We start from the raw sequence: 13,131 nt of genomic DNA on the forward strand, positions 1-13,131 counted from the left end.
CCATCTTTCAGCTCCTTCTACAGTGGTTCTATTTTAATATTATTGTTTGTAAGATTATTGAAATAAGTATTAAAGTTTTAAGAAGGTTTCTTTTATCTTTGTACAAGGGTTATAAATTGTTGTGACTTAGGACATAAGAGAGCCACTAAGTAACCAAGGTTGCGGAGGATTGCATGGGTGAATAGGAATCGAGAGGACTTGCAGCCAGTGGGAGCAGGGGATAGACCGGAGAATCACACTGTCACTAGGAAAAGGCAGGGCTATGTGATTGGGGACTCCTTACTGAGAAGAATAGACAGACCTGTAACTACAGCTGATCTGGAGAACAGAAGAGTGTGCTGTCTCCCGGATGCTAAGATATGGGATGTGGACCTGAGGCTGAAAAGGATCCTAACAGGAGTGGGAAAAAATCCGTTGATTGTCCTTCATGTGGGAACGAATGATACAGTTAGATTCTCACTAGAACGTATCAAGGGAGACTATGCCAGACTGGCTAAGACGCTTAAGGAAATCGAGGCTCAGGTGATCTTCAGTGGGATTTTGCCGGTTCCTAGAGAAGGGCAACAAAGGTGTGACAAGATTATGGCAATCAACAGATGGCTCAGGCAGTGGTGCTATAAGGAGGGCTTTGGAATGTACGGCCACTGGGAAGCATTCATGGACAGAGGACTGTTCTGTCAGGATGGACTTCGCCTGAGTAAGGAGGGAAATAGGCTTCTAGGATGGAGGCTGGCACAATTGATTAAGAGAGTTTTAAACAAGGAATTTGGGGGAGATGGTTGGGAGAGGTCCAGGTAATCTCCATGCTGGAATTTAACATTGAGAGGGAAGAAAACAAAGTAAGAGAGGATACAGATGTGGGCAGAAGAATGGACACAAGGAGAAAGGGTAGTGCAGATACCTGTCTAATAGGTGATATTGGTGGTAGAATGTCTGTGCCTAACTGGGTAAAGAATGTCAGTGAAGCCAAATGGCAAAAATTAAGATGTTTGTACACTAATGTGAGGAGCCTAGGTAACAAAATGGAGGAACTAGAGCAACTGGTGCAGGAAGTGAAACTGGATATTATAGGGATAACAGAAACATGGTGAAATAGTAGTCATGACTGAAGTACAGGTATTGAAGGCTATGTGCTGTTTAGGAAAGACAGAAATAAAGGCAAAGGTGGTGGAGTAGCATTGTATGTCAATGATGAGGTTAACTGTAATAATATTTGGAGGTATACCAATCTCCTGGAACTGGAAGGGACCTTGAAAGGTCATTGAGTCCAGCCCCCTGCCTTCACTAGCAGGAGTAAGTACTGATTTTTGCCCCAGATCCTGAAGTGGCCCCCCTCAAGGATGGAACTCATAACCTTGGGTTTAGCAGGCCAATGCTCAAACCACTGAGCTATCCCCTCCCCCCTAGAAAACAAATAAGAAGTGATGGAATGGGTAAGACAGAATCTGTCTGGGCAAAAATCACATTGGGAAAGAAAGCTACTAGAGCCTCCCCTGAGATTGGGGTGTGCTACAGATTGCCGGGATTTGATCTGGATATGGATAGAGACCTCTTTAATGTTTTTAATGAAGTAAACAGTAATGGGAATTGTGTGATCATGGGAGACTTTAACTTCCCAGATATAGACTGAAGGACAAGTGCTAGTAACAATAATAGGGCTCAGATTTTTCTGGATATGATAGCTGATGGATTTCTTCACCAAGTAGTTGAAGAACCAACAAGAAGGGATGCCATTTCAGATTTGGTTTTGGTGAGTAGTGAGGACCTCATAGAAGAAATGGTTGTAGGGGACAACCTTGGTTTGAGTGATCATGAGCTAATTCAGTTCAAACTAGATGGAAGGATAAACAAAAATAGATCTGGGACCAGGGTTTTTTTATTTCAAAAGGGCTAACTTTAAAGAATTAAGGAAATTAGTTAGGGAAGTGGATTGGACTGAAGAATTTGGGGTTCTAAAGGTGGAGGAGGCCTGGAATTACTTCAAGTCAAAGTTGCAAAAACTATCAGGGAAAAAAATAATAGGCAGGAGTTATAGACCAAGCTGGATTAGCAAGCATCTGAGAGAGGTGATTAAGGGGATAATGGTAGGATGACAAAGGGGAATGAGGATATGGAGGTAGGTATTACCACATCCAAGGTAGAAGCTAAACTCGAACAGCTTAATGGGACAAAATCAGAGGGCCCAGATAATCTTCATCCAAGAATATTAAAGGAACTGGCACATGAAATTGCAAGCTCATTAGCAAGAATTTTAATAAATCAGTAAACACAGGGGTTGTACCGTACGACTGCAGAATTTCTAACATAGCTCCTATTTTTAAGAAAGGGAAAAAAAGTGATCCGAGTAACTATAGGCCTGTTAGTTTGACATCAGTAGTAGGTAGGGTCGTGGAAAAAAATTTGAAGGAGAAAGTAGTTAAGGATATTGAGGTCAATGATAACTGGGACAAAATACAACATGATTTTACAAAAGGTAGATCATGCCAAACCAACCTGAGAAGGTAATAGATTTTTCAGACAAAGGAAATGCAGTGGATCTAATTCACCTCAATTTCAGTAAGGCATTTGATACGGTTCCACCGTGATTTTAACAATTTCCATCCCATCATCAACCTCAGCCTAGACCAATCCACACAAACGGTCCATTTCCTAGACACTACTGTGCTAATAAGCGATGGCCACTTAAACACCATCCTATACTGGAAACCCACTGACCGCTATACTTACCTACATGCCTCTAGCTTCCATCCAAGATACACCACATGATCCACTGTCTACAGCCAAACTCTAAGATACAACTGTATTTGCTCCAATCCCTCAGACAGAGACAAACACCTACAAGATCTCTATTAAGCATTCTTAAAACTACAATACCCTCCTGCTGAAGTGAAAAAACAGATTGACAGAGCCAGAAGGGTACCCAGAAGTCACCTATTACAGGACAGGCCCAACAAAGAAAATAACAGAATGCCACTAGCCATCACCTACAGCCCCCAGCTAAAACCTCTCCAATGCATCATCAAAGATCTGCAACCTATCCTTAAAGATGATCCCTCACTCTCACAGATCTTGGGAGACAGGCCAGTACTCTCTTACAGACAGTCTCCCAACCTGAAGCAAATACTCACCAGCAACCGCACACCATACAACATAAATACTAACCCAGGAACTTATCCTTGCAACAAAGCCCAATGCCAGCTCTGTCCACATATCTATTCAAGTGACACCATCATAGAACCTAATCACATCAGCCATCCCATCAGGGGCTTGTTCACCTGCACATCTACCAACATAATATATGCCATCATGTGCCAGCAATGTCCCTCTGTCAGGTACATTGGCCAAACCGGACAGTCTCTACGGAAAAGAATAAATGGACAGAAATCTGACATCAGGAATCATAACATTCAGAAACCAGTGGGAGAACACTTCAGCCTTTCTAACCACTCAGTGACAGACTTGAAGGTGGCAATTTTGCAACAAAAACTTCAAAAAAGACTCCAAAGAGAGACTGCTGAACTAGAATTAATATGCAAATTAGATACAATTAACTTAGGTTTAAACAGAAACTGGGAATAGTTGGGTCATTACACTAATTGAATCTATTTCCCTATGTTAAGTTCTCCTCACACCTTCTATAGGTCATCTCAATTATCACTTCAAAAGTTTTTTTCTCCTGCTGATGATAGCTCATCTCAATTAATTAGACTCTTCCTGTTGGTATGCATACTTCCACCTTTTCATATTCTCTGTATGTATAAATATCTCCTGTCTGTGTGTTCCATTCTATGCATCCGAAGAAGTGAGCTATAGCTCACGAAAGCTTATGCTGAAATAAATGTGTTAATCTCTAAGGTGCCACAAATACTCCTGTTCTTTTTGCAGATACAGACTAACATGGCTGCTACTCTGAAACCTGGTTCCAGATGGGGAATTATTAGTTAAATTGGAAAAGGGGGATCAATATGAAAATTGAAATATGGATAAGGAACTGGTTAAAGAACTACAATGGATCACACTGAAAGGTGAACTGTCAGGCTGGAAGGAGGTTACTAGTGGAGTTCCTCAGAGATCAGTTTTGGAGCCAATCTTATCTAACCTTTTTATTACTGACCTTGGCACAAAAAGCGGGAATGTGCTAATAAAGTCTGCAGATGACACAAAGCTGGGAGGTATTGCTAACACAGAGAAGGACCGGGATATCATACAGGAAGATCTGGATCACCTTGTAAACTGGAGTAATAGTAATAGGATGAAATTTAATAGTGAAAAGTTCAAGGTCATGCATTTAGGGAGTAATAACAAGAATTTTAGTTATAAATTGGGGACACATCAGTTGGAAGTAACAGAGGAGGAGAAGGACCTCAGAGTATTGGTTGATCAGAGGATAACTATGAGCTGCCAATGTGATATGGCCGTTAAAAAAGCTAATGCAGTTTTAAGATGCATCAGGCAAGGTATTTCCAGCAAAGATAAGGAGGTGTTAGTACCATTATACAAGGCACTGGTGAGACCTCATCTGGAATACTGTGTGCAGTTCTGTTTAAGAAGGATGAATTCAAACTGGAACACGTTCAGAGATGGGCTACTAGAATGATCCAAGGAATGGAAAACCTGTCTTATGACAGGAGACTCAAAGAGCTTGGCTTGTTTAGCCTAACCAAAAGAAGGTTGAGGGGGGATATGATTGCTCTTTATAAATATATCAGAGGGATTAATATTAGGGAGGGAGAGGAATTATTTAAGCTTAGTACCAATGTGGACATAAGAACAAATGGATATAAACTGGACACTAGGAAGTTTAGATTTGAAATTAGACGAAGGTTTCTAACCATTAGAGGAGTGAAGTTCTGGAACAATCTTCCAAGGGGAGTAGTTTGGGCAAAAGACATATCTGGCTTTAAGACTAAGCTTGATAAGTTTATGGAGGGGATAGCCTAATTTTGGCAATTAATTTGGCAATTGATCTTTGATTATCAGCAGGTAAGTATGCCCAGTGGTCTGTGATGGGATGTTAGATGGGATGGGATCTGAGTTACTACAGAGAATTCTTTCTTGGGTGCTGGCTGGTGAGTCTTGTCCACATGCTCAGGGTTTATCTGATAGCCATATTTGGGGTCATGAAGGAATTTTCCTCCAGGACAGATTGGTAGAGGTCTTGGAGGTTTTTCGCCTTCCTCTGCAGCATGGGGCACGGGTCATTTGCTGGAGGATTCCCTGCAGCTTGAGGTCTTCAGACCTCAATCTGAGGACTTCAATAACTCAGACATAGGTTAGGTGTTTGTTAGAGAAGTGGATGGGTGAGATTGTGTGGCCTGCATTGTGCAGGAGGTCAGACTAGATGATCATAATGGTCCCTTCTGACCTTAAAGTCTATGAGCCTATATTCCATATCCACAAAGTCAAACATATCCTTCAATGCTGCTACTCTCTTAGTAGAACTGCTGAAATGATTGAAAGTCTTAACCACCAGAGTCTCAGTGTCAACTTGTAGGGTATTGCTGCATGGGCAGGGCAGTTTGCAGACAAGATATTTTTGTTTAATTTTTTTAAATTCTGGTACTCTGATTGTCACTTTCCATAATTCACGTTTGTATTATCATCACAGTAGGAAGACACTTTGTTTAGGTCTAGCTTGTGTGTTGCAAGTTTTTCAAATAATGTGTTGCTTATTGCCTCTGCAGGCTCTTCGCTTTGCTCATAAAAGTCTAACAGTTTATCTTGGACCCCATGTTTGCGTGTCCAATATCTCAGTGATAAGACGAAAGTTTTCACATTGCCCTTGTTAGATGCATCTGTGGCAACTGAGAAATAGGGAACGTCTGGCTTGCTGAGGTCTTTTTAAAATTCTGTTGAGAGCGGTGACAGCTCATTTTTGATCAATGGCTCCGCTTTAGTCCAGCCACAGCTGACGTGCTTCACAATCGTTGAATCTGTATACAAAGTAGGCAACAGTTTAAGTTCACATTCATACGAGTGATAGGAGCATTGATGGACTACTCTGTGGTAAACTTGAGTTAGCTCAACAGCGATAACCTTGTTATTGAAAGGGGAAAAAAATGAAGGGGTTAGTTAAACAGAAATTAAAAGGTACAGTGATTAAAGTGAAATCCCTGCAAGCTGCATGGATGCTTTTTAAAGACACCATAATAGAGACTCAACTTAAATGTGTACCCCAAATTGAGAAACACAGTAAAAGAACTAAAAAAGACCCACCATGGCTTAACAACCATGTAAAAGAAGCAGTGAGAGAGCCCTCTACCCCTACCCTACCCTAAGAGCCAGAGGGACCTGCTGGGGGTGGGGGGTCCCGGCGGTGCCTACCTGAGGCAGCTCCTGGGAAGGATCTGACAGATCCCTCTGGCTCCTAGGATCAGGGGCAGCCGAGGGGTCTGAACGTGCTGTGCCCACCACAAGTGTGAGCTTGGTGGCTCCCATTGGCCTGGTAAAGCACCAATGGGAGCTGCCGGAGCTGTGGAGCAGGGCTTGCAGGCACCAGCCCTCTGCCCCCGTGACCCAACCCAACCCAACCCTAAGAGCCAAAGGGACCTGCCGAGGGGTGAGGTGGGGAATCCTGGTGGTGCTTACCTGCAAGCCGCACCCCCACAGCTCTGATTGGGCAGGAGGGAGACGGTGCAGCACGCAGAGACCCCCTCCGCCTCTGTGCTTGGGGGCCGCCCGCACTGCAGGTTCCTGCCGGCAGGCAGGTGTGTGCACCGCTGGGAGCTCCCCAGGAAGCACACCAGCCCCGGGACCATGATGAGCTGTTCGTCCCGATATTGAGACAAAGGGCATCCTGACTGACATGCAGTCAGGACACGGGACACATGGGGGAAAATCGGGACTGTCCCGATAATATCAGGACGTCTGGTCACCCTAAGTACAGGCTAGGGTGAGTGCAGGCTGAATGTTGCTGCTGACTGCAGCAGGCTGATTAGTGGACCTTGGTGCAAAGGTATGCTGAATCCAATCACAAAGATGGAAGAGTCAACATAACCTGTTTGTGAAGAGCAAAAAATGAAAATTGCCCCTCCGAACATTTTCACAACTACTTCAGAATTACAAATATGTCCAAAGAAACTCAGGATTGTTTTTGTGAACAGTTCACTCATCAGAAAAGAGGATTACTTCATAATGAATGTTATGTTAGTGACATAGTTTGAACTTATGTATTGGCTTCTCTGTCTCCTTGATCTGGCAATAATGTCACAGGCATGGTTTTGTGATATAACATCTCGTTGCCATAGAAATGACTAACACTACTTATCTCTCATGAGGGATCATTTTTTTGGCTGTGTAAGCAGAAGAGAGGGTACTTCCCTCCCCGCCCCCCCAAGAATAGATCTTGCAAAGGCATATGAAGGGCATGCATATTCCATCTTCTCAGGCACTTGGGACACAATCATGCTTTAGTGAGAGTCTCCATCTTGTTTGGCACAACAGGAATTCCACAGCAAAAAAGTTTGAACTAAAGAGCAAAACCTTAAGCACTTTGGCACATAGAGACACTCGTGTCAGGAATAAGACACTGCAACTGTGCTTGCTCAGAACTCCTGACACCCTAATGAGGTAGCTGAGTTGCCTGACAGACTGCCCTGCCTGACTGGCTGATGAAGCTAACAGGTCAGTTCTTAAGTCCAGCCAAGGGGAATGGATAGCTCAGTGGTTTCACTTTGGTTTACTAAACCCAGGGCTGTGAGTTCAATCCTTGAGGGGGCTATTTAAGGAACTGGGATAAAAATCTATGTGGGGACTGGTCCTGCTTTGAGTAGGGGGCTGGACAAGATGACTTCCTGAGATCCCTTCCAACCTTGATGATCTCATGAACAGTAGCGTGCTGCTTGCTTAACAGACACACTCATGGACTCCTTGTCTCTCACCAAGCTCTACCTCCTGCTTTGCTTCTTGACAGCTCCAGCCTAGATCCCACACTGAACCCAGCCTTGTTCCATCCTATCCCAACTGTGCACCTGTCTTCCCTGACTCCTGGTAATCCGGTTCCAACCCTTGGATCTGGTTCTGACCATCAGCCCTGGCTCTAGCATTTGGATTCCAGCCACTAAGCCTGATTCCTGCTCCAACAACTATGCCTGACTGCCTACAATGTGGTCTCCGGACAATTTATGACACACATTCACTAGTGGGTTAAACTTTCACTGTGAATGGTTTTTAGGGCCTAGAGCACAAGGTGGAACTTTACAGCACCGGTAATGCTGCTAGACTTCACAAAGCTTCTGAATTCCCCTTCCACACCAGTGGGCTTCCCAGAGTGAAAAAGGAATGGAAAAAAAGGCCTGGTCTACACTGGGGGTGGTGGGTCAATGTAAGATACGCAACTTCAGCTATGGGAATAGCATAGCTGAAGTTGATATATCTTATTTCGACTTACCTCCCATCCTCACAGCACAGGATCGACTGCCACAGCTCCCCGGTCAACTCCACTTCCACCTCTCACCCTGGTGGAGTTCTGGAGTCGACGGGAGAGCATTCGGGGATCGATCGCTACCCACCGATCTGATGGGTAGTGTGGATGTATTCTTAACTACATCCTGGAATGTAAGTAGCAATGGTAACTTCTGACTGTTCACACACAGCAATTCCTACCGGGCTTATTGTCCATTGTCAGATTTCTCAAGCTCCCCTTTCTAAGCATGGAGTGAATTGAGGACACAGACCTTCCTGTATCCTCTTGTTACGTAGGAAGGTGCCTATAGAAGAAATAACACAATATTGTTAACGTTCAAAGACATCTACCAGCTATCGCTTGGTGAAAATGTGAGAAGGTCAAGGGATTCAATACCCCTGAAAGAGGGGTGTTGAAAACAATGAAATGAACTGTCTCTCAACACAGCTTTGAAAGTTTGCCTGAAATATGCATCCTACGCCATAGAGACAAGTGCTTTTTCAACAACTGTCTCCAATGGAGAAGCCTTGAAACACCTCTGGGAGCTCATTAACTGGGTATATGATGCACTGTCACTATGCAATTTACTCTAAATACTGTATTTCTGTTGTAACTTCACAGTCGAGAGAGAGAGTTTTTCCCAATGATCTTCTTGAATCTTAGATTTTGCAGACTGAGAGATGGAGACAGTTTAGATCTGAGGCTTTGTGAGTTGGGGAATGGTAGATTTGAAAAGATCCCTGAGTGCTGCCTTGACCAAATCACTTTGTCAGTTCACTAATTTAACCCTCGCAAATCTGGACAGGGAACAAAGGACATCTTAAGATAGCGCTTGTAAAAACAGATGTTTGTGTGAAATTTACCAGCCAGAAAATCTATAGTGACCAGAATATCTGAGGCTGCAGTAAATCACCATCATCAGTCCGCAAGTGCTTAATATTGTTCAGACCTGAACACCTTTGCCACTGGAGCAGGTTAGAAGCTTGGGGAAATAAAACTCATCACCATCCAGGTAAGTATTTTGATTTTCAAATACATTCCATGTAAGTGTTCCAGTAAGGTTGAGTATTTTATACTTCTGTCCCTCTGCTTTTCTCTATTATGCTTCATTCCAATCGAATTCCACACATCCGACAATCAGTCTCTAACTAATTCATCTAGAGCACGGGCAGACAAACTATGGCCCTTGGGCCAGATCCAGCCTGCCAGCCATTTTAACCCAGCTTTCGAGTTCCTGCTGAGGAGCAGTGTCTGGGGCTTGCCCTGCTCTGGCACTCCAGATGGGGAGCAGGGTCGGTGGCCACTCCACAAGGCTCCCAGAAGCAGCTGCATTGTCCTGCTCTGGTGTTCCAGATGGGGAGCAGGATCAGAAGCTGCTCCTCACAACTCCTGGAAGCAGCAGTATGGCCCCCCTCTGGCTCCTATGTGCCACTGCTTCTGGGAGCCGCTTGAGATAATCGCTGCCCAGAGCCTGAACCCCTGATCCTCTCCCCATGCTCCAACTCCATGCCCCAGTCCTGATCCCCCTCCCAACTTCCAAACTCCTTGATCCCAGCCCAGAGCACCCTTCTTCACCCCAAACCCCTCATTCTCAACTCCACCCCAGAGCCCACACCCCAACCGGAGCCTGCAACCTTTTCCATACTCCAGCCCCCTACCCCAGCCCTGATCCCCCGCCTGCCCTCCGAACCCCTTGGTCCCAGTGCAAAGCACCCTCCTACACCCCAAACTCCTCATCCCCAGTCCCATATCAAAGCCCGTGCTCCCCCCTCATCCCACTGCCCTCCCCCAGCCTGGAGCCCGGTCCACCATACAATTTCTATTCCCAGATGTAGCCCTGGAGCCAAAAAGATTTCCCACCCCAATCTAGAGTATGTTGAGGACTCTAATATCTTTATTACAAACATTTCTCTTAAAAATCTTCATATTATTATTTATTTGTTATTTTAATTTTAGTTTTAAAAGGTATAAAAATAGGTTTATTAGATGTAGGTTCATAAGCAATAAAAACCCTCTCTTGCCTATATTTAATCCATTTCTGCTTATGACCACTCATAAATACTTTCTTTTGAACAACAGAAAACTTAATTTAGTCATCTCAGGTCAAATGATAACACATACAGAGTCAAGTTCACCAGTAGGCTGCAGTTGCTTCCACTGCTCTGGTGAAAGAGTTTCACTATCTAATCAAACAGAGTTTATAGCTGCTTTGCATTTCTGGGGCAGCACAAAGTAGCCAAAGTGTAACAGTGAGTACAGCCAATACATATCTCTTTCAATTAGGGGTTGTTTTTTGTAAAATTAGTCCAACTTCTCCATTGAAACCCTTTTTCAAAATCAAAATTGATTTTCAACTACTTGCACATTTTTGTGAAATAATTTTCAGTTTCATTGAGCTTTGTGATGAAATAATCAGGGACCAGTGTTCATGCATTGGCTCCTTAGTGAGACAACTCAGTTTCATATTTGCATGTACAAATCAACAGTTTTGAGCATTTAGGTGCCCAAATGTAAAGATAAGAAATAGGGTCGTCCTGGTTGAAAACTGGGATTCATGAAGGTATTTTACAATGTCTAACGAATAAAATGCAATGCATAACATAGAAGGGCTGGTTGCAAAACACAGTAGTGATTAAGGCTTTCATTTACATTCAAAGTAAATGAAAGGGCCAGATCCCCAGCTCTGATGATTCATTTGCTCCCTTTGTAATGTATGAAGACTAGAAACAATTGTCCCCAAATGTTCCACGCTGATTATTTGAGAATATGCTGTTCATGCATTTAAACAACTCAAGCTGATTTCCTATTGTTCCTTGAGATACATATTGACCATTTTTATTTTTGATCAAAGTCTACCGTTTCAGTCAATGCACCTTGAAATTCACTTCATCATTGGCCAATAGCTGAATATTTATTATTCATATTTTTATTTTGTATCATGGCAGGTGGATTATCTTTATACGGCATACTCATCCTTTATACTGAGTACATGGACACTGCATGGAATGTGACTGAATTCATCCTCTTGGGACTCACCCAGAAGCAGGAGTTACAGCAAGTTTATTTTGTGCTGTTTTTATTCTTCTAAGCTGTTACTGTGCTGGGAAATGTCCTCATCATTGTCATGATTAATCAAAGTGAGCATCTGAACTCCCCTATGTATTTCTTCCTTAACTACTTGTCCTTTGTAGACATCTGCTACTCTTCTGTCACAGCCCGAAAATCGATAACCGACTTCCTGGTTGAGAGGAAAACCATCTCGTTTGGTGGCTGCATGGAACAGCTCTTCTGGTCCCATTTCTTTGGGTTCACTGAAATCTTCCTCCTCACGGTGATGGCCTATAATCAATACATTGTGATCTGCAAACCCAGGCATTACACAACCACCATGATTGGGCATGTGTGTGACCAGATGGTGATGGCCTCATGGGTGGAGGGCTTTCTACATTCCATGGTTCAGACCCTCCTGTCCATCCACTTACCATTCTGTGGGCCCAATGAGATTGACCATTATTTCTGGCCTGCACTGAGTCAGGTGAGGCCATTAAGTTAATGTGACCACCTGACTCTAATTAAGGCCCCACTGATACTATAAACTGGCCTGCACTGACACTTACCTTGTTGGCATCATGGTCGTTGCCAATACTGGGATGATTTCCCTGAGCTGTTTTGTTGTGCTGATTGTGTCCCATGTCATCATCTTAGTCGCCTTGAAAACTCACTCTTCCAAAGGTAGTTGCAAAACTGTCTCCACCTATGCCTCCCACATCACTGTAGTGATTATATTTTTCGGGCCATGTATCTTCATATACTTATGATCTTCCACCACCTTCTCTGAGGATAAGATGGTTGTTGTATTCTACACCCTTATCACCCTATACCGTATCCCTTGATCTACACCCTGAGAAACGAGGAAGTGAAAAATGCCATGAGAAAATTAGGGAGCAGAAAAGTGACATTAGGAGTGAAATGAAAAATGTGATGTGTAGAATGATGGTAGTTTTGCAAACCAACAATATTCAGCAGGGTTTTTATAGAAAAAAAAGATTTTAATATCATGGGGGTTCAGTACTTCCTTGAAAATTCCCAGTGATTCCCTATGAATACTGCTATTGCTGTTCTATTTTAATATGAAGGTTGCAATTTTCAAGGTTGAGTGAAAGAGATGAAACCTTTCCAAATTTTACAGCTAATTTCAGTGTGACTATTTATTCTTAATTATTATTATTATTACTGTAGTCCTTGTTGCACTGCAGTAGTATGGCCCGGGGCTAAGGCTTCAGACTGGCTCAGAAAACATGGATGCTAATCTTGATTATGTCACAGTATGACTTTGGGTCAGTCATCTCCTTTCTCTGAACTCTATTTCACTTCCTACTTTTTTCCAGTTTAGCCAATCGTATCTTTAGGGTAGAGACTGTTTCTTTCTATATGCTTGTATACCACCTAGCACATGGGGTCCCGATTTCAGTTGTTACCAGTAAGCAAAGCTGCAATACATTGCTAATAATTATGCCTTATCTTTCCACACATATTTAGGAATGTGGACACTCTGAGGGTCTGTTAAATACATATATATGAGTATGAAATTGTGTGAATTCTTGTGAGCTTTACCTATGTAACTTTTTTGCTATGTCCCTTTGGAAACAACATTACAAGTGAGGAAGAAAGTCAACTTATGGTATTGTGATAGACCCAGGCCAATTGGGTACAGCAGAATAGCGGAA

At 43.2% G+C, this 13,131-nt stretch overlaps 1 pseudogene; it reads left to right on the forward strand.

Moving 5' to 3' along the window:
* The first annotated feature begins 11,393 nt into the window (after positions 1-11,393).
* LOC115651586 lies at positions 11,394-12,377 on the forward strand (annotated as a pseudogene).
* The last annotated feature ends 754 nt before the right edge of the window (positions 12,378-13,131 follow it).

This window comes from Gopherus evgoodei, chromosome 4, assembly GCF_007399415.2.
Source record: "Gopherus evgoodei ecotype Sinaloan lineage chromosome 4, rGopEvg1_v1.p, whole genome shotgun sequence".
NCBI lineage: Eukaryota > Metazoa > Chordata > Testudines > Testudinidae > Gopherus > Gopherus evgoodei.